The sequence below is a fragment of the Ailuropoda melanoleuca genome, chromosome 2, assembly GCF_002007445.2.
Source record: "Ailuropoda melanoleuca isolate Jingjing chromosome 2, ASM200744v2, whole genome shotgun sequence".
NCBI classification, from domain to species: Eukaryota; Metazoa; Chordata; class Mammalia; order Carnivora; family Ursidae; genus Ailuropoda; species Ailuropoda melanoleuca.
In genome coordinates this window covers 77,651,618-77,673,369 of record NC_048219.1, presented here as the reverse complement: position 1 = coordinate 77,673,369, position 21,752 = coordinate 77,651,618, and positions in this window count along the sequence as shown.

Here is a 21,752-nt window from a genome sequence, read left to right as displayed (position 1 = left end):
ACCAAATTCCAGTTGCAGAGCCTATACCAGAAAAGAATCCAGTTAAATGCACATATCTTTGCTTAGTGTTCTTTGACATGCACAAGTGAAAGACAATATTCTGTTATTTTGTCTTGCTTTCTCTCCCAGTAACCAAGACAGACAGCTATGTGTGTATGTGTAAATGACTCCCATATAAAAATTATGACAATGGATTGCTGAGTAGGGTTCTTTAAGTAAGTCAAGAAATGCAAAAATCAAAATTCTCCTAACCACATTAGTTTCTCTTTTTGCATAAACATTTCCCACTCTGAGCCTCATCACTGCACGTTCCCATATTTTGTTTCCTGGATGTCTAAGGATGACTCTGGTTGAGAACAGAGTGTCTCGAAACATTGCAGAAATGGTAGTTGTGCCCTTTTGAATGCACAGAATTTATTTTTTTTTTTAGATTTTATTTATTTATTTTAGAGGGAGCGTGAGCAGAGAGGGAGGAGCAAGGGGGGAGGAGCAAGGGAGAGGCAGAGAATATCCAGCAGACTCCATACTGAGTGTGGAGCCCAACATGACGCTCGATCTCAGGACCCTGAGATCATGACCTGAGCTGAAACCGAGAGTCAGACACTTAACTGCCTGAGCCACACAGGTGTCCCTGAATGTGCTGAATTTAGGAGGTCAAAAGGAAATAGGCCAATGTCAAACCTGACCCTCACTGTAGATGATACTCACCAGGTCAGAGGGATTGGGCGTAGGTGTCCCAAATGGAAAAAGGCAATGAGTGTCTACTCCCAGACCTTTCCCCTAATATCTCTGGGGATCCTGGTCTACAGAGAGAGTATACTTAGAGCACCAAACAATAATGGACACAAAACTTCTGTAGGAAGGTAGTAAGATGGATTTCTGGAATTTTAACACTCTGTAAATACCCTTGGAGTTGACGGAGTGGGTCTCAAGAGTCGTGCTCATTTGCTAACTGCTTTCTAAGTGGCAGTCCATTTAGCTGCAGGGCTTTGGTTCTGCAAGAAGGATGAGCCTATTTGGACCAGAGCTAAATTGTTCAGGACGATTGAAAATATGTGTTGTCTACCACCAGCCTCCTTCTTTCTCCACCTCTCTCCATGGGGCATTCATCCTCTCCTCTAAATAAATGATGAGCAAATCTTTAACAAATATAGGTTTGAAGAATAGCCACAGTGTTAGCCTGCAGTCTGGTCGGCCCCAGGCATGCCTCGAGGCAGGGAGTTTTCTAGGTTTATTATCTTTCCCTACCTCCCACTCAGCACCTTCCTTACAGTGGGTCCCTGTGGTTCTGGTGTTCCGGACAGCCTGCACGTCCCCTCCTTTTGGTTTGGTAATCTTGATCCAGTCAGTCTACAATGAGTCACATTTGAAAACTCCATAAGATGCCACAGCATGGCCCCAAAACTCTGTGCTCAAAGATTTGGCTCCAAGTTTTCCAGCCCGCAAAATACGCTAGGTTGATCCCTAAACACCGTACACTGTTTGAACAGGAAGATCAGACAGTAGGGCTCAGTGCAGAGAAGGAAAGACGGGAAATCAGCAGATCTGATTTCTAGTTCTAGTTTAGCTATAAACGAGCTAAGTGGCCTTAGACACCATGTCAGAGTAGTGCTTACTGTAGACCCTGGGCTCCTCTACCTTCCCCAGCCCCCAATGCAGTTGGGTTAGGATCATGGGACTAGCATTGGCCAATGGAATGTGAATAGAAGTGGCCTATGTCGTTTGCGGGCTGAGGTAGTGAAGAACCAGTGTGCAAACTCAGTCCCTCTCTGCCGTGACCTTGGGGGCCTCATGTTCTAGATGGAATAACTACAAGATGGAGCAAGACCACTGAGTCGCATCTAAGTGTGACATGAAAAATAAACTTTTATTGTGTTATGTCACTGATATCTTGGTGTTGGTCTGTTCCAGCCAGCATTGGTAACTACTCCAGACAGCCTTTCTTTGACCCAGCTTTCTCAATACACTGAACCACATCGAAAGAAGATGAAGTGAAATCCCAGAGTTGAACTTGCTTCAAAATAATAAGTTATTTTGAGTATCCTGTATTATATTTTAAGTATTGCATAACGTCATTACATAAGTCACTTTGTCATCTTCTGGGTGCAGGAGCCACTCAATTCAAATGGCATTTGTTTAATGCAAGGTGTGTTCACCCTGTGGAGGAGTCTCCAGGGCTACGTGATGGGGCTGTGAGGGAGTCTTCTTTCTCTGCAAACCCCACAGCTTCTGCAGAGTGCCTAACTATTCTGGGACACAACGGATATTTGCCAAGTAATCAAAGGGGCTACCAGAGATAAAAATGGGACCTCCTCCCCTAAGGCATGGTAGACTTAACATTGACTTTCTGTGACGGTTACCCAAAAGCTGACCAACAGGTTCAGAATAGTCCTGGTGGAGAGTTTCCCAGGCCACTGATGGATGGTGATCTTTACAAAGTGCTCTAAGGCAGCTGTTTGGAAAAATCTCATGGGATTTGGGGTTAGACAGATGCTGAGAGGCCAAATTCATGAATATATGTGGTCAGTTTAGCGCTTACAGTGATGGAGAACTCATCTTCCCAATGGAAATTCCATTCAATTAGTGCAGTTATTTAAAAAAAAGGTCCTTCCTTTATTTGGCTTAAATAATTCTTCTGCCTTTTCCATCTATCGTTTAGGTGTTTGATGTTTAGAATGGTGCAATTAAGTCTACCTTCTTTTCCACATGACAGCTTTTCAAATACTTGAAGACAATCATTGAGTCCCTTTTTAGATTTCTATTTTGCGTGTTAAAGCCACTCGACTTCTTCTAAGTCTTTATGTCACGTTTTATTTTATTTCCTGAATTTATTTGTGCACTACCTCTTTCCCAAAAAGATTTAGGGTGGCAGACAAAAGATGAGGCGAGTACACTGATCCAAATGGTTAACACATTTGCTGGATTTGAATATCAAATATGGCTCTGAGTTTCTCGGTAGTCAAGAAAAAAAGGAAGATGGGATGAGTTTACACAGCTCTCAATATCAGAATGAAAGAACATAAAAAAAGCTCTTTCTAGACTCTTCACTGTTCTCGTTGGTTTTCTCTAAAAGCATTCTAGCTCACATTGTCTTCCCTAAACTGCCATAAACAGAAATTAACATAACCCTTCAGATACAGTTTTCTTAGAATAGGCTTATGAAAAAGTAAATTGGCCTTAAATAAAAAGCAATTTCCCGAGTATTTTTTTGTGGACCAAGAACGTGCAAGATGCTTTAGATGTACTATCTGTAATGCTCAAAAGACCCCGGAAAAGTAGGTGTAACTCCTGCCATTTCACAAATGAGTAAAGTAAGAAATTAGGTAACTTAGCCAAAGTCACACAATTATTACAGATCCAGGTCTCTCTGGATCCAAAGTTTATATTCTTTTCATGAGTCAACAAACTCCCAAGTGAAAGTAGTCTATCATTTCTAAAGGTGCCCTACTGAAAACTACAGGCATGTTGAGTCAGAGGAAGAACATGGTTGAATGTTTGGATCTGACATTTTCTTAAAAACCAACTCTGGTAACTGTTTTCATCTTCTTTGGGTATCTTAAGGAATCACAGAAACACATGTGAGTTGGGGGAGGTTTTGTTTTGTAACTGCAACTGTTAGTCATTTTTTGGGAAACACTCAAGGCAAACTGGATTTGGATCCACTTGGCTTTGTCAAACACAGGTGTTTATGCACTGATTCAAGTCTGGGTTGGCAGGATCATGTTCAATATGGAGGCTTACATCTCTAGAATGCATGAAAAATATACAGTAGGAGAATGGGAGAATTTTCTCCCTATTGACCAGAGGCGTCTCAAATCAAGTCTTCCCTCTCTACTCCCACAGTCACTGCCTTTGACCAGACCCTCCCATCCTTCTCTTTTAGTGGGCAATAGCTTCTCAATGGTCTCCTGCTACTAGCCTCTCCCCCAAGCTAGTCCATCTTCCACGTAGTCCCCAGAGTTTTGTCCTGAAAAATACCTTGTCACTTTCCTGCTTACAAACCTCAGTCAATTTCCATTGCCCAAAAGATCAAATTAAAATTCTGCACCCTGGTCCTTGACACTCATAAGTTTCAGATATGGATTTGACAATCCAGCCCCATTTCCCTTCCTTTCTCGCTAATTCTCCAAGCCTTAGCCACACCAAACTTCTCAACATTCTCCACTGTGCCTTTTTTCAACCCTGTGTCTCTGTGTCATATTCTTGCTCTGCCTAGAAATGACCTCCCCTCCCTTCTACACCTGGAAAATGTCCGTTCATTCTTAAAGACCAACCTGAAAAGTTGCCTCCTCTATGAAGCCTTCCCTGACTTTCCCAGTGAAAATGAGATGTTCCCACCTCTGCACTCTCACAGTCTCATCTCTATTAAATCACCTGTAATTTGTTTCACATTCCTTTCTCTCCCCACCCAACTCTTTAGGCAATAACTTTATATTATTCAGGTCCATATCCTCAAAGTCTGGCACAGAGGAAGTCCTCAGTCAATGTTTATTGGATGAATGTTCTCATCATAGTGGCTAAATTGTGTCCACAGCAACAGGAGTTGACAGCTGTAAACACCAAAACTGAAATTAGGGTGATCTCCTGGAACGGCATGGGTGCAGATCAAGCAGTAATGGGTGATAGTCACCATTTATAGAAATAACACAACCCCCTGGGGTGCCTAGGTGGCTCAGTCGTTAAGCATCTGCCTTTGGCTCAGGGCATGATCCCGGAGTTCTGGGATCGAGCCCCACATCAGGCTCCTCCGCTGGGAGCCTGCATCTTCTTCTCCCACTCCCCCTGCTTGTGTTCCCTCTCTCGCTGGCTGTCTCTCTCTCTGTCAAATAAATAAATAAAATCTTAAAAAAAAAAATAACACAACCCCCAAATCTGTATTTAAAGACCACCCATAATATAGCTATGGTGTCCCAGATACAACCTCAGGGAGACTCACCTGGATCGTGGCTTTTATAATAATATTTATTTGATTCTTCTTATAATAAAATCAACATATATTCTTAGGATAAATTTTATTTTATTTTTTTTTAAAGATTTTTTTATTTTTATTTATTCGACAGAGATAGAGACAGCCAGAGAGAGAGGGAACACAAGCAGGGGGAGTGGGAGAGGAAGAAGCAGGCTCATAGCGGAGGAGCCTGATGTGGGGCCCGATCCCATAACATCGGGATCACGCCCTGAGCCGAAGGCAGACGCTTAACCGCTGTGCCACCCAGGCGCCCCAGGATAAATTTTAAAAATATATAGACAGTAAAATGTAGTAAATGTAAAATAAAAATATGTAGATAAGTAAAAAAAAATCATTTATAATCCAAGCATCCAGAGAAAATTCTGTTAACATTTTAGTGTATCATCTTTCACATACACAAGAATTTGTACCTCTTGTTTATAAGCATGCCTTTTCACTTAATATATTATGCATATTTTTCATGTACTTATATTTTATTCTAAACCACAACTATATGTCATTTCATTATGCAGTGAATTTATCTACCTCTATTGGACATTAACTTTGCTTCCAATTTTCCAATATCATTAATAGTGCCAAGAAAGAGCCTTGTAGCTATTCAACACTTGGTGCTAAAATGTCCTCCAGAAAGACGATGATAATTTCCTGGTAACAAGCCAAGTAGAAGACTGTGTTTCTCTAAAACCCTTGCTAACTATGGGCATTTGGATTGGATTTTAACTAGAAGAGGGCAAAGCTAATCAACTCTATCGTATTTTTTATCTGTGACCTAAAATAGAGGTCAGCTCCAGACTTGGTTCCCAACTTTGCTGCCCAACTGTATCATCTGAGCAAATGTTTTTTGAAAAATATGAGTTTCTGGGGCACCTGGGTGGTGTAGTCAGTTAAGCATCAGACTCTGGGTTTCAGCTCAGGTCATGATCTCGGGCTCATGTGATCAAGCCCCTCGTCGGGCTCCATGCTCAACTTGGAGTGTGCTTGAGGCTCTCCCCGCCTCTCCTACTGCCCCTCCCCACTGCGAGTGTGCTCTCTCTATCTCTCTCTCTCTCAAAATAAATAAATCTTTAAAAAAATATGAGTTTCTAAGACCCATCTTTGGAGCCTTTGTGTGAGAGGTCTAGGTTAGGTCCTAGGAATCTCTGTTTCTTAAAGCTCTGTCCACAGCTGACTCTGATGTAACCCGAAGGTTGAGAACCACAGGTCAAGGCTATCTTTCAAGGGCTGTCTAAGAACCAGCTGGCACTCTCCAAATGATGGCTTTTGTTTCCTTCTACGTCATTCTCAAATGGCAATAGAAGCAACATCAAGCGAACGCACTGGTAAATAATTCCAGCAGACATGTTCCCAAATGGGTCAGAATCAGACGCGGAGTGTCCAAACCAGTCGCATGAGGTGCAGCAAGATTGGGGAAAATGTGGTCTAGATGATGGAACCTCTTGCTGGAAAAGAAGACAATTCTACCTCTCAAGGACCTTTCCTTCTCTGTTTGGCACCCGCCCCCCTCCCCCGGTCTTCTGTGGAGGCTGAGGACACTGATTCTACCGTAGTTCCTGACTGCTTCTCTAATGGCTGGAGCCGTGGCACCGTCTCTGAGGGTGGGAATTGGCTGGCGAGCCCAGCCAAAGCCAGCTGCACGCTGCGGAGCATGGGGAAAGCCCAGTCAAGGCCCGATGCCCAGCCACAACTTCAACTCCAGGCCAAGATGCTCATGGCTCCAGAGATAAAGGCAGAGAGAAATCCAGAATGAATCCCTAGATGATGTCCTGATCAGGAAAGGGGTCCCTAGATCCTTGAAAAGATGAGGAGTTCGGAGAGAAAAGGAGGTGTTGGGCAGCAATTCAGCAAGCAGGGAGAAGCGATGTACGTCACTTTAGACCCACAGAGCAGAGCTATCTTTAATCTGCTTTGATACTTTAACTCACAAAGCAATCACATGGTCTGGAAAATACCATCGCAGACGATTTCACCAGCTACTGTTAGGCCACGTGTGGGGCCTTGCAAGGTTTTCCTTGGCCTTAACATGGAACACATGCCATTGGGCAGGCAGGGAACCAGGGAGCCTAACCCAGCGCATACCTATATGCTGAAGGAGCCAGAACCCCCAAAGGCTTGGGATGGGGGAGTCAACCTGCCCTGCACAACTAGCTTGTCCCGAGGACTGGATGGGACCTGGAACTGATCTGCCACTGGGATTCTCAGACTCACCCTTGCCTCGGACCTCACTCCTAAGGGTCTTAGGAGTCCTAGCAATGGAGGAGGTTCTGAGAATAAGGGATGGGCCCCTGGAAGGTCCAGCACAAGCTCATGAGGGATGCATGCTAAGCTCAAGGGAGGAGCCATGCCTGTAGGAAGCATAGTGGTGCTCCCCCTCGCTGCCAGTCCCCCACTGCCATCCCTCCCACTGAGGCACATCTGTGGATATCAGAAGCTGCCTCTTGTTAGACTCCTGCATTCCTCCTTTGTCCATACATTCACCCCAGGAAGGCTGGGAAGGCAGGGGATAAGAGCAGAGTCCAAGGAGGGTGAAAGGTGGGGAACCAGCACTGACCTATAGAGAGATTTACTTCTACAAGTGAGAAAAAAATTGTCAGTGAAATCTCCGCTCCCAGGAGGCAGAGCCGAGCAGATTGATGAGCTCTGTTGGTGACTAAGGACAGCTGTAAACATACTTAGAAAACCCAGATAATTTGGAGTTTGTTTTTCTGTTTCAAAAAGAAAAATATATATATATTTGGACTTTTTTCCCCCTCTTTTCTGGCCGTAGCATTAGCTGGCTTCCTTCACAATAAGCCCCCAAATAGAATGGATGCGTGAGAGGTGGGAGCATTGAGGACAGCCCAAAACCAAAATTAGAACCAAGTCCTGGGAGGCAGCAGAATCCTAGATTTTTCACAAAATCTGCTCTCCAAATCTGGCTTCCAAAGCATTGCGCTTTTGCTAAACCAGCAACAGTTGCCACTGGGAACCTGAGCAGCATCTCACACTTGTCGATTGTGAGCTCCTTGGCAATGAGTCAACCTGGTGTGAAACTGGAATTGGCCCCGTCTCCCAGCCCCCATCAGCTGTCCTCCCGAGACCTCTTTGATTTCTCCTTCACCTCTCTTCTCCCCTGTTTGTCCCAATTTTAGGAGGCCACAAGCCTTGATGACAAGGGAAAAGGCAGACAGGGCAAACATGGCTTTTATTTCCTAGCTAGGAAGTCTGTGGAACACATCATCTTTGGGAAAGAACAGAGCTAACCAGCTGGAGCAGGCAGTCTGCAGAGAGCAGCCCTCCTGCATGCTTGGATTTACTTCTGTGCTTAATAATCTTCCTTACCTGGTTTGCTGATGAATCCGTGAATCTTCTCTCTCCAGACACGCCCTAAGTGTCGAATCATTTTTCGCGTTCTCCTGATGCCATACTTCTCAGCAGCCAGCCGCCTTTGAATGGAAGTGACCTCAGATGGGATGAAAAGTCTTCCCAATCAGTTCTTGCCAGTGAGGTGGCTCTTCAACCCAGACAGACCAGGGTGTAGATGAAACTGTCCAGCTCAGCAAATTCAGGGACTCAGGAGTCGGAGATGTTGCTATGGAAGTTAGGACAGTATCAATGTGTGGGTAATGGACAACGTACTGCGTGGACACATATTATGGAATTAAACTGAGCCAGAGCCAAACTGTTGATACACAGCTATCCCTGTCCAGGAGCCAGTTCATCCGCTCAAGAGACATTATGCTGGGTACTTTAAAGGTCTTATTTCATTCAGTCCTCACAATCACCCTATACACTGGTTGTTATCGTCCAATTATAACAGACGAGGAAATTGAAGGCTCAGAGAGTTTTAGTACACCCAGGACCTAAGAGTCAAACACTTGCCTCTGGACTTAGAGTCTTGAACATTTCCTGTTATTCCAGAATTTCTCCAGACTTCTACCTGCACATACACGGGGTAAGTTTCAGACTATTAAAGCTTGGAATTGGAGGGCAACCTAATGAAATAACCTGTAAATAAGCCAACAGCAAGAACATAAGCATTAACTAAGAGAAGCATATCATAGCTTATTCCATCATAGTAGGCAAAGCTGAGAATATAAAATTCCATCTATTTTTTGTTTTAAGCAATTTATATCAATAGTAAAATGAGAGTCTGTTATGGATATTAACAATGAAGGTTTTTAGATACTTTTGTTTACAGTTTTCAGTATTTTTTAAAAAGATTTTATAAAAGAGGGTTTTCAAATTGCCTAGTGAATGTGGGCTTATTAAAAAAAAACACCAAAAAACCAACAAATGCAATATGTAATTGGAAGTGATGATATTAAAATAATGCCCTAGCACATAATCCCCTGTGTATATTTGAGGATGAATTAATAGTGCTGTAGCATAAAGAGGGCCTGAGAACATATTAGAACCTAGCCATAAGGAAATGCACTAGAACACATACAAATGTGCTTATCAGTCCAGACTCTGCCTTTTCATAAAAAATAATGCAACAGAGTTGATTATTTCCAGAGTAGAAATGTCACAAACACAGATGCAGAAAAATAAGTGTGGTGCTCTGGCAGAGAGACGGGAGCAACCACGGAAACTTAGAAACGTTGAAGAGGAGCCCGTTGTCTCTCAAACTGGGTGGCTTGCCATGTCCTGTTCCAGGCCTGGGGACTGAGGCTCTGCATAGCTTCGGGGTCAGTTCAGAAGACCAGACACTCATTATATCTTTAGGAAAGTTTTATGCCACAAATAGAATACTATAATTACACTTGGCCAATAGGAACCATGTCTAAAAATGATTTAAAAGCTCCAGAAAACAGTATTAACATTATTAGTAATAATCTTTTTAAAAGAGCATATGTGTGTGTGTATATAAATATATATGTGTGTATATATATATATGTCCTACTATATATACACATACACATATATACTTATATATAGTATGTATAGGCGTGCATATGTATTATATATAAGTATATACATGTGTATATACACTGTAGGTAGATACAGAGATACACAGAGAGTTGTAAGCCTGTATTGTATGAAGGGCTTTGATGCATCAAGATTATTATCTCTAATCTTTTACCTTTTATTTTATTTTATTTTTTTAAAGATTTTATTTATTTATTTGACAGAGAGAGAGACAGCCAGGGAGAGAAGGAACACAGGCAGGGGGAGTGGGAGAGGAAGAAGCAGGCTCCCAGCAGAGGAGCCTGATGTGGGGCTCGATCCCAAGACTCTTGATCCCAAGACTCTGGGATCACGCCCTGAGCTGAAGGCAGACGCTTAATGACTGAGCCACCCAGGTGCCCCAAAAATTTACATTTTAAACAGTTAGTTGAGGATTTTGATTAAACCAACCTCTTCCAAAGGTAACTGTAATGTTCAGGTCAGCTTCTCCATTCATAGGATAGAACTTCAACCTTTCTCGAAAATATCTACATAAGCCATGATCACAGCTTTTAAATGGAAAAAAAAACTGTAAATGCTAAAATGTATCAGTACTTTTTGCTGATTGTTCAACTTTCAGGAAACATAACAAATATTACATTTTAATCAACCGTTAATCTAAGTATGATCTTAATTTTTACTTTTGTATCAATATACGTCATCTCCCATTCTATTCTATATAGAATTTGTTATGCTAAATACTTGGCAGATGTGTGATGGACGTATAAATTGGTCCTCATGTAGCTAGCCAAAATTATTTCTGACAGCCTTTATATCAGGCAGAACTCTCCAATAGTCTTGTTTTTGGAGCCAGAGGCAACATTTAGGAGAATAAATCAGATAAATAGAGCAATTTACAGTGATCCAACATATTTATTGTGGATGTTGCTATTCTTGGCAGTTATCATGTTAATGCATTTAGGCTGTACAGATTTATATTAGTAAGAACTGGAAATATTTAATCAGGATTTTTTAATCTCTTGAGCATCTTTTAAAACATCATGCGGAAATTTAATGGCGATGAGCTTAAAAAGCACTATCAGCAATGAGGATTATTATAATATTAATTGAAGTTCCATTCCTTCAGCTTAATGCAGTTTCTAGTGGGAAAAAAAAAGAATGAAGTCAGACCACAGAAAGAAAGGAAATCACGACTTGGTAATATTATTTCGTAAGCCAGATAAGGATAGGCTAAAAGACACGTTTATCTCCTGCCAGAGACAGCTGCTTTGGCCTGCTCACATCCTAATCTAAATTCTGTTCTTAACTGTATATAAGGGTTCCCATTAAGAGCCAGGCGATTTCACATCCACTAGTAGATGATGTAGCCGAGGACAAAATTGGCCGCATAATATGTTTGTGTGCTGCTAGTCTCTGGTTGACAAAATGCAGCAGCCGACAGGAGTTAGTGGTCATGCATCATTGTCCTTCATGTTTTTCCTATGTCTTCATGTCTCCTAAGCAGGAGTGGCAGCTGATGTTTTTTCTAGCCAGTGTCACAGGTCCAGAAACCTCAGAATATTGCATCCTCAATGGGCAGCACACCAGGGACAGTATTGCAAATCAATTAGATATATTTCATATTGGAAATTAAGTTACCTGATTTCCAACATGTCTTCTGTCCGCAAAGAATGATGCATTTATCTTTCTGGTCCTTTGGCAGAAACTGGGCTGACGGGGTTGAAGACTGTTTTCTGACTCTAAAGAATTAATCTATCTTAGCAACTGGAACTGCTTTATATTCTAGCTCCAGAGCATAAGAGCCCTGCTTTCCTCTGCGTTATGGATTTTATTGCATTTATGCAAATTCCATACCGTGTATAAGGGACATCTAAATCAGTAAATATCTCCCTAAAGCTGCTATGAGGCCTTGGGGAAAGGTGGGTGGGGATAAAGCTGTAGGGAAAATGATTAAAAATATGTATCAGTCTGTCTTTATATTATCTTCATATTGAAATGTATGGCTTGAAATCCATTACCTTATTCTCCTGAGGGTTCTATGTGGGTGTAAAAGAAGCATTAACCTGGCACATCACACTCTGTCTTAGCAACTGGACAAATTATAAGTATGTTAAAATGGGAGGTGATTATGTAAGTGGTTGCAGACTGACCAAGCCTGCATTTAGGCAGCAAAAAATCATGTTAAAATTTATCAGTGAGTCCCTTTGGTCCATAGAGGAAATGAATAATTCATTAAACATTCTAGGAATATCTGTGGAGGTCCAGTCTGCAGAAGGAACCGTGCCGGATACTGAGAAAGGTAATGATGAAAAGACATGGTCTCTGCTCCTATTATCTAGATGGAGAGATAATAAAACCAATCTATTTTGGAGTTTCCTAAACATGTTGTTTTACTGAACCAAGAAATGATTCGTCAGGTGAATTAAGAAAGCCTGGCACACTGAATATCGACGTTTCTTGGCCTTGCCATCAATTTTCTGTTACCACGTCTATTATCTTAAGAAAAGAAACTCAAAAGACCCCATTTACAATATATTTTGCATGACGTATAGTTAAGTTTTTTTTTAACCTCCAAAGTCTATCTAGATACAGTCACAACTGTATTAAAAGTAACAACTGATCCAAAAAGGAATATTCCAGTATTCTAATCACCCTCAGTTTTTCCTCTGACTCAGGCACACAGCGTTATAAAAAGGAACAGCTATTTAGTTTCCAATATCTGGGGCTGATAATGTAGCTCGACCATTCACAAAGTGCTAAAGTGCTTGGACGCACTTATAACACTCTCAGATTACATACTTGAATGTGAGCATCTGGAATATTCTTTTTAGTTGGCACCTTTGATTCTATTCTTCATGCTGAGGTGGGCCCAGAGCTCTTGTGCTTCAGAATTAGGGGTAATTGAGTTTCGGCCCATTTGTGTAGAAATCAAGCTTGCAGTAGGGTGTCAGGAGTACTCAGCAGTGTGTTATCTATGCGGTAGTGTTTTCTGGGCACAGAGGGGCACTTATATCCATTAATAATAGGTATTACCACAGCACATTCACTTCCTACATCTCTCAGATATTGATATTTCAGAATTAAATCTCTCTCTTCAGATTTTGCAGTTTTATTCTCCTTGTTGCAAGAAAGCAATGTTTCCTGGGCCCTCTCTGAAGCCTGTTGTCCCCAGAGGGTCTGGCCTAAAAGGGCACGTCCTCAACACGGTTGCAGAGGAAGGGGGATCAGCCATATTCATGGCATGAAGAACTATGTCCAGTTATATTCGCACCGGGGTCGATGTAGCAGTGGAAATCCAAGCAACTTGACCTTGGCTAGGCAATGGGGCCATGGTTTTTAGGAGGGTGGTCCTTGGAGAGCAGGATTCAGGCAGCAGTTGATGGCACAGGGAGCAGGGCTGGTCTCTCAAGGGGAAGCCTGGTAGGAGCTGTAGGGAGGTAGTCCAGTTGTAACAAAAGGAAAATGAGGCAGAACTCAAGTCTTAAGAGTTGGGTGGGTAGGACAGGAGGTGGGGCAGACAAATACTTTAGGGCTCAACAGCATATCAGAATTAGGGTTTGTGACCTACTCCAGTTCCCACGAAACTGGTAAATCGGCTGCCCCGATGCAAATGAGTTTAAGAGTCGCATAGCATTGATTTTGTCAAGTCCAGACTCTTCAGCATGGTGGTTAAAAGCCGAGGTCGGCATTTCTCCCCAGCAGGGGGTGTGTCACCAAAGGGGCAGGATCTCAAGCTCCACTTAGGCCTCTCCCTGCCCCAGGATTTAGGGTCCGAAGGAGAGGAGTTCGAGGTAAGAAATTCTGCTTTATGGGCTGCCTGATAAGTCAGGAAGCTGCACAAAGTTGGTAGGAGTGAGAAGGCTGGGAGGAAAGGAAGGGAACCCAGGATCTAGGCAGAGAAGTCAGCTGATGCAGAAAGGAGCCCCGAAGGTGCTACAGATACAGGCAGGACTGAGGTGGGTCCACAGAGGTCAGGTGAGGCTGCATAAGGAGCAGTGCACCTGTCCCGCTCATGTCCAGTGCCCAGTGGATGGCGAGGATCAGTGTGACGGAAAGGAAAGGAGAGAGGAACAAAATGAATGAGCGAATTGAAAAAGAAGAAAAGTCCATTGAACTTGGCTAGAAATTAATAACATTCAATTCTATTCTGACTCTCACTAACGAAACGCTGGACTTTAGATGGAAGTTATTTCTATCTCAAGGCCATTGTCATTCTGTCTGTAAAGTGAATGTGTTCGGCTAGATCATCTTTTTAAAAAAGTTTACTTAAAGGGATCTTTTCTGAGTGGCTACTGAGTGCTACGCACTGAGTTTTGAAGAAACAGAGGATGTGCTAATAACCAGGAAATACCAGAGTTCTGATTCTAAAGGAAGCCCTTTGTTCTGTGACTAGTTTTGTAAGACCTGCTAAGTGTGGGTGCTCTTGGACCACATTTAATTAAAGCCAGAAGTCCTATTTTGAGATACAACAGATAAAAGACTTGAATCACATGTGGTTTTTTGCAATCCGAAGTATGAACAGTTTGGTGCATCTCACCCACTCCCCCCTTATGCATTTGTGTGGTGTGGAAAGTATGAGCGAACAAACAGCCGAGCACCTACTGTATACAAGATCAGTAATTGAGTACTTTCCACGTACAGAATCTCACTTAACTCTCTTAGCATATGGTTCAGATGTTATTTTCTTCATTTTCTGAGTGAGAAACTGAGACAGAGGTGAAGTGGGCTCATTTAAGGGCACTTTAACTCGAGATAGTCTGAATCCCAGGCTAGAACCCTTTCTGCCACAGTGTAGCACATCTTAAAATTAGCTGGTCCTGAATAACATCATTGATAAACATGCTCAAATAGTAGGCTTTCTCTGAAAGCTAATCTTTGACATAAAAGCATTTGGCAGAAAGTTCTGTTTACATGCATGTTAAGGATGGTATCCTGTAGGTGGATTCCTAAATTCAAATGGAGTGTGATGGGGGTGGGAAATCAGGACAATTTATCTATTTCTATTCTATTCTATTCTGTTCTATATCCCTAATTTACATTTACATGAACTGATACATATTTAACATATATTTAAATAAACTGATATATATTATATCTGATTATATGCCGGTTCATCTAAAGGACTATATAAACAATGTACTCCAGTTGGAATTGTTTTAGCATTTCCAGCTATGCATATCAACCTATGTAACGCAGTCATGAGGCATCCTAGGACTTCAGAAGGCTGATAAGGATATAGAGGGAAGCCGGAAATGATGAGATTTGAAGCTAGGGGAATAAACTCAGCTTTAGGACAAGTCCCAAAAGTGGTCAACTTCTACAATAATAAAGTTCTAGGGAAAAGGATTAATCTGAGTGCAAGCTGGGAAGACCTCCTTATTCATGGGGCCCAAACTAGAGGAAGATGCAGGGCCACAGGATGGGTGATGGCAATCTTGGTAATCATGGGTGGTAGAAGCTATGTAGCTCCAAGAGGTCCATATGGCATAAATAAGAACTCCAGCCTATGGCAGGTTACAGCCTTGGGGGAGCCTACTAAGGGCTAAAAAGAGAAAGAGGGGCGCCTGGGTGGCACAGCGGTTAAGCGTCTGCCTTCGGCTCAGGGCGTGATCCTGGTGTTGTGGGATCGAGCCCCACATCAGGCTCTTCCACTATGAGCCTGCTTCTTCCTCTCCCACTCCCCCTGCTTGTGTTCCCTCTCTCGCTGGCTGTCTCTATCTCTGTCAAAAAAATAAATAAAATCTTAAAAAAAAAAAAAAGAGAAAGAGAATCTCAAACAGGCCAGTTGGGTCTCAGGGTAGGGCTTCAGTCTCCAACTGGAGAGAACAGTAGCAAGTTAAGGTAGAGGCTTGGTCCCCATTGTCATGCAAACATAGCAAGGGTCCAGAAGGAGGCCAAAGCTTTACAGGCAATGGGAGGCCCAATCCCAGGTGCCCAGGGCTTAGGACAACAAGATAGATTTTAGACCCACCATAATGAGTGAGGATAAGGATGAGATTTCCTAATATATTCTAGTAAGTTTGCTTAGAATTGGCTCAAGAACCGAGTTGTCCTGAGTGGAGACTATAAATAAAGATTTTCAATACTTGCAGCTGTGTTTGGGTCGGCAAGGAACTGACACATCACAACATGGTTTAGTTTTTATTTGCATCCATTTTATAACCAAGTAATGTATCCCTTGCGTTTTATCTTCAGTATGATGAAATCCCCAAAGAATCGCATTCATATTCTTTGGTCATTACACTACTCAGTATTAATTGGATCATTGTGGGCCTTTATATACTTTCATTAACATTATTACCATTGTAATGAAAACTCAATAAAATTATAATGCTCGTCTACAGACATGTTGAGATGCTATGTCAACATCATTGCAAAACCCAGTGATAAAGTAATAACACTGTAACATTTTGTCTGGAGATTAATAAAATTTGTTTTGGTTTTCACCAGATTGGCAATACAAAAAACCTCAGTTGAAATTGACCCTTGGCCTTACATTATTTCAATAGATTCCCACAAATGTCTGCTGAAGTTTTACAGTTTCATGTTAATTTATGTTCAACAGTTCATATTAATTTCAATTCAGTCATGTGACTAAAATAAATTCCTTTTACCTCTCAAAATTAATTTTATTGGGGTTCACCCATAGCCTCACAACAAGTACCTCACAGAAGGAACATGAAGAAACAAGAGGAATTTTCTAGATAGTTTTAAATATTCCTCGTCAGATTGACTTAGAGGGAAATCATGGTGAAAGTATTATTTGTACTGTACATCTTGCTTAAAGAAAGTTAATGTGTTTGGTAATGTTGATCTAAAACCATTCAATGGTTTCTACAAATGTTAAGATTCCTATCTGCAAACAAATAATTGGTACATACCAGAGGGCTCTACTGCTGTCTCATCCTTAATTGCACATCTCGTCTATGATTTGAGGTGTGATTTGCCTGATTTTTCAATAAATCAGCCAGAACCAGAAAAGGCCATGCAGTATTCCAGTGTCTGTACTCTTTAGTGCACAGAAGCTCGAGAAGAAACACGGGACTTACTTAAATGCTTGACCTAACATAATATTTTCACCACTTTGACTGTCATCCTTGCTGACAGAACTCCAGTCTTCTCTGAATAGAATTCAATCTTTTTGTGCAATCACCCTGCCATGTGAGAACACAGACTGGACTACTGGTTCATTCTGAGAGCCATCTTAACCCGAGGCAGGGCCTGTATCTTCATCTATTTCTGGAATAACCACCTCCCTGTATCCAGCATCTTTCTTCTTAAAAATGGTGGAAATTTAAGAAATCCCATGGATAACCTTTGTGTTGGGGTACAGGACTGACACCTTCATCATGGCCTATCCATCAGTTTTTAGTGACCCAAGCATTCATGCTTCCTAATTGGTTTTCTTCAATTAGACTACTCGAAAATCACTTCTCATAGACCAGCATGATAGTGGAGACGGGAAATACCCAGATGAGTGAGACAAGCCCTGTAACCCTCACAAAGGGGATCTAAGCAAGGACGTGAGAATGTGGACTTCTCAGTTGGAATCCTGGTTCTACCATGTCCTAATCCGGTGTGATCTTGCAGGAGTGACTTTTCCCACCCTCCACTGTTTCTCCAGGTGTGAAGTTGTATAGTAGGAACATTACCTACCTACAGGTCAGTGGGTAGATTGGAGGTTACCGCATATAAAGTGCTTAGCACAGTCCTGGCTTAGCACAGCGTGTTCATTGCTCAGTATGTTAGCTATTAGTATTAAGGAGTTCACACTCTCATAGGGAAACAGATCATATCATTCACACCAAATATAGTACAGTAAAGCCCTCTCATGGAGCTCTGAACAAAATGCCATAGGACTTCTGATGAGAAAGAGAATCATGACTTCATCAATAATCAGTTTTTTGAGTTTTCTTTGCGGTGGTAATCATGGCTGATAGTCATTGGGGGGGGGGTCTCTCAGAAGAGGTGACATCTAAGCTAGGCCTTGAAGACTGAATTCTCCAGTGGGAAAAAGGTAGAAGGGATGTCCAGTGAGCTAGAGCATGAGCGGTTAGCATGAGCAGAGGCATAACAGTGTGCAAATAGGTGGCATGTCCAGGGACCAGTAAGTGGTGTGGAAAGAACACAGAAGCTGCTGCCAGAAGGTCCAGTCAGCACCGGGGTTCAACCATCATGGCGGCACTAGAGAGCAATGTGATCAAATCGATGTTTTACAGAAATAACTCAGCTACTTCCTGGAGGATGCAATACATAAAAGAGAGGCTGAAAGCAGGGAGCCTGTTATGACATAGTCATGACAGCCTGAACTGGGACAGTGGCCGCAAGAACGAAATGGTGAGGACAGAACTGAGAGGGACTTGGAGGGAGAACAGAAAGCGCTTGGTGACCGACTGGATGTGGGGGTCAGAGGAGTGATTCAGGGATGACTTCGTATTCTAGCATGAAATATGAGAAACAGGAAGAGAAGCAACGTTGGAGAGAAAGATAATGAGTTCAGTGCTATAAATATTAAGTTTGGGGTCTCTTCAGGAAGAATACCCAAGTGGGCAGTTTAGAATAAAATTCCGGAGTGCAGGACAGACCCACCCAGGAGGGTGGGGCGAAGGGCAAGTAGAGAAAGAGGAAGTGACACTTTAAAAAACAACTTATGCATATCTGTACAGTCTAGCTGGTTCTAGGAGACAGAACCAGAACTGGACAGATACGTCTCCAAAATAACCCCTCTAAACCGGCAAACTGGTTCACTCACCGTACTTTAATACACCTTGTGCGTTTCACTACACACCTTTTCTTTCCACCATTCACCACATACTAATTAAGCATCTCGTATGTGCCCGGTATTAGTCTAGATTTTGGTGACACACAAGTAAAAAAGTCAAAACCCTGCCATCGGGGAGTTTATGTTTTAGTGCAGAAGATAGTCAATAACCAAGGAACCAAATAAATGTAAAATGTAATTTCAAGTAAATAAATACAATAAGGAAAAGTGAAGCAGGTAAGAGGTTAGAAAGTTACCAAGGGGGGAGAGAAAGGGGAATTCTTTGAAATCAGTTGGTTGTGGTCTGGGAAGTTATCTCTGATGAAGGAACATTTTAAACAGAGACCTAAAGATGGAAAAAGCCATGTGAGACTCTGGAGAAAGTGTGTTTCAGGCAGAGGGAAGAACCAGCACAAAGTCCCTGAGGTAGGAATCAGTTTAGTATGATTGAGAAACAGCAGGTAGCAGCTTGGCTAGAATAGACCAAATAGTCATGGGGCATCTTGTGACATTTCTGGTACTATTGCCTGATTTGTTAACTAATGCCATGGTACAGATTTTCACAGCTTGTATCCTATCTTCCCAACTCCATGCAAATCTATTGAGGGCAAGGTCTATGTTCAAACTCCATACTCCCACAGTACCTAGAACAATACCTCGGGCACATAGTAGATTTTTTTTTCATTTATTTATCTGTCGTTGTAATTAGTGGTGACTTCTAAACCTGCCTTGTCCCACTCGCAAACACTTCTGGACCTATTCCAGAAGCTGCTGACCATCTGGCAATTCATTGGCGAGCTACTTCTAGGGCTGTCGTGATCAGTAAGAAACTAAGCTATGTCCAGAGCAACACAAAAGCCCAAACCAGGATTTACCCTTGCCGCTTGCAAACCTGATGGTTTTGCTTGGGCTCTAATAGTGGAGACTTGAAATATGAGGAAAATCTGCACATGCTCAGAGAAGCTGTTGGCTTTGCCACAGTTCTATGCTTAAACATTATAATAATATTATTATTATCCCACAGGGGTGTCATGAGGATTAATGAGACATTTTCAAATTACTTTGAGCTACTCCACTGGGGGTACTAAATAAATGGTATGTGTTCCTGAAGTGCCATTTTTGACATTGATTTGTTGTGATGGGTTCTGCTGTCCAACAGGGCTGGAATTCGCCCACCAACTCATTTCTTATAAACAATAGGCGAGCTGTCAGAAGGCAATGGTTTTCAGTTAAAATAAATGTGAATTGAAGGGAACTAGTCAGCAATCAGAAGCAAATGGGCTGCTGTTAGAAATCTAATATTTATTAAGCACTCACAGTGATCAACATGAGAGTTTCACAGTGTGATACAGTAGAGTGAACACTGGATTTGGAAATGGTCCAAGATTTTAGGCCCAGCTCTGCCACTAACCAGCTGTGTGGGCTTGAACAAATTGCTGAACTTCTCTGGGCTTCAAATATAAAGCAAAGACTGTCCTAAGAGGCTCGTAATCTGTCTTCCAGACAAGGCAAATACATGAAAGGAATGGAAAGAGTCATTTCTGAAGGAAAGATACTTCACAGGGCCATCCATCACAGGCCCGTCCTCTGTTCTGGTCTTCCTTGCCATTGATTAATATTAATTCCAGTACTAATTCCTGCAAATGGAGAAATAAATCACTTTCTAGGTCAGACACAGAAGTGCACGAAAAATTTGGTCTTTAAAAATAGGGTCTTTGCCTTTCTATGAGCCAACCTTGCAGCAAGCCGACTGTCTTATTCTTAGCTTTAAATATACGAATGATGGATTATACTGCTACCCTAATCACCAGCTCAAAAACAGTGTTCAGTTTTGTGAGCGTGTTTTTCATCGTTGTCTACTTTTTTCCATCTTACAACATACTTACTGTCTGCAGTGTCTAGTACCGACCTAGAGGTGAGGTGAAAGATAGAAGGGCGGTAAAGAACATAAGTGTTGTACCCAGAAACGGCTGCGGTGGAGTAATGGAGGAGTGTACATACTGTGAGCTCCTTCTCCTCACTCTTTATCCCAGGAATCCCAGTGATCCAGGATTCAGAACAGAGAAATGCTGATACTCCGGGGCAGATAGAAATGCAAAGAATCACTTGTTGGGGAATTCAATTCGACAAACATACCGAGTCCCTACTATTTATCAGGCACTTTGGTAGTTTCCACGGGAAGAAATTAGGTAAGACCCGGTCTCTGCCCTAGAGAGCCTGCGCTGGGAGTGGTGGTGGGAAGCACTGACCACAGATCGCAGTTCTTGGCCTCGAATTGTCTGCTAAGGTATGATGGGTGAGGGAGTAGCCCAGACAACAGTTCCTCTTTTGTAAATGATTTGAATGATACAGGAGGAAATGCATTATAAAGCCTAGGGTTGGCTCTAAATTAGAGTTGCTAAAATGTCTAGACACAGAAATTGTGTTCAAAATGACCACAGCAATTTGAAGAAACAGTTTGGGTTTAAAGGGGATAAAGTTATCTCCTGGCCAAAATCAAGCAAGAGAGAGGTACAAGTTGCCGGCGGAACGTTCTCCCAGTTTCACAACTAGAGCATGGCAAACCCTATCACAAAGCCAGCAGTGGAACATTAAGTTGAGGGTCTAGGTGCCAGTCTCGCTGCAGTCCCTCCCACGACAGACCTCGGACGAGATGTGAATTTCCTTTCTCATTTTCCTCTCCTGTTCCCACCGACAGGAAACCTCGCTCTTCTGAAAAGCCCAGGCTGCCCTCGCCAATCCCAACCAGAAACTCGGTCCTTGACCGAGTGAAATCTCGTGAAATCTCAGCCACGAACGTTAGTGAGATCTATTCGCTACAGAAGCCAAGTCCCTGAATGCTTTTAATGACCCTTTTTCAGGCCCCGGGTGCGAAACTCAGCAGCACCTATTACTCCGTTGGGCTTCTCATGCACGCACGAGCTGGATTATTTAGAGCGCTGCCGGCCTGGCGGTCTTCTAGCCTCAGTGGGCTCGGGGTGCCGGCAGGAGGCTGGCCCGTTCCCCGGGGCGCCCACCTGGCCAGTCGCTCCCTCCCTTGACCAAGCTCCCTGCCGCGAGCGCATCCCCATCCTCCCTCCTCGCCCGCCCCCGCCCCGCCGAGCCCTCCTCCCCGGGTGGGCCCCGGTGGCGCGT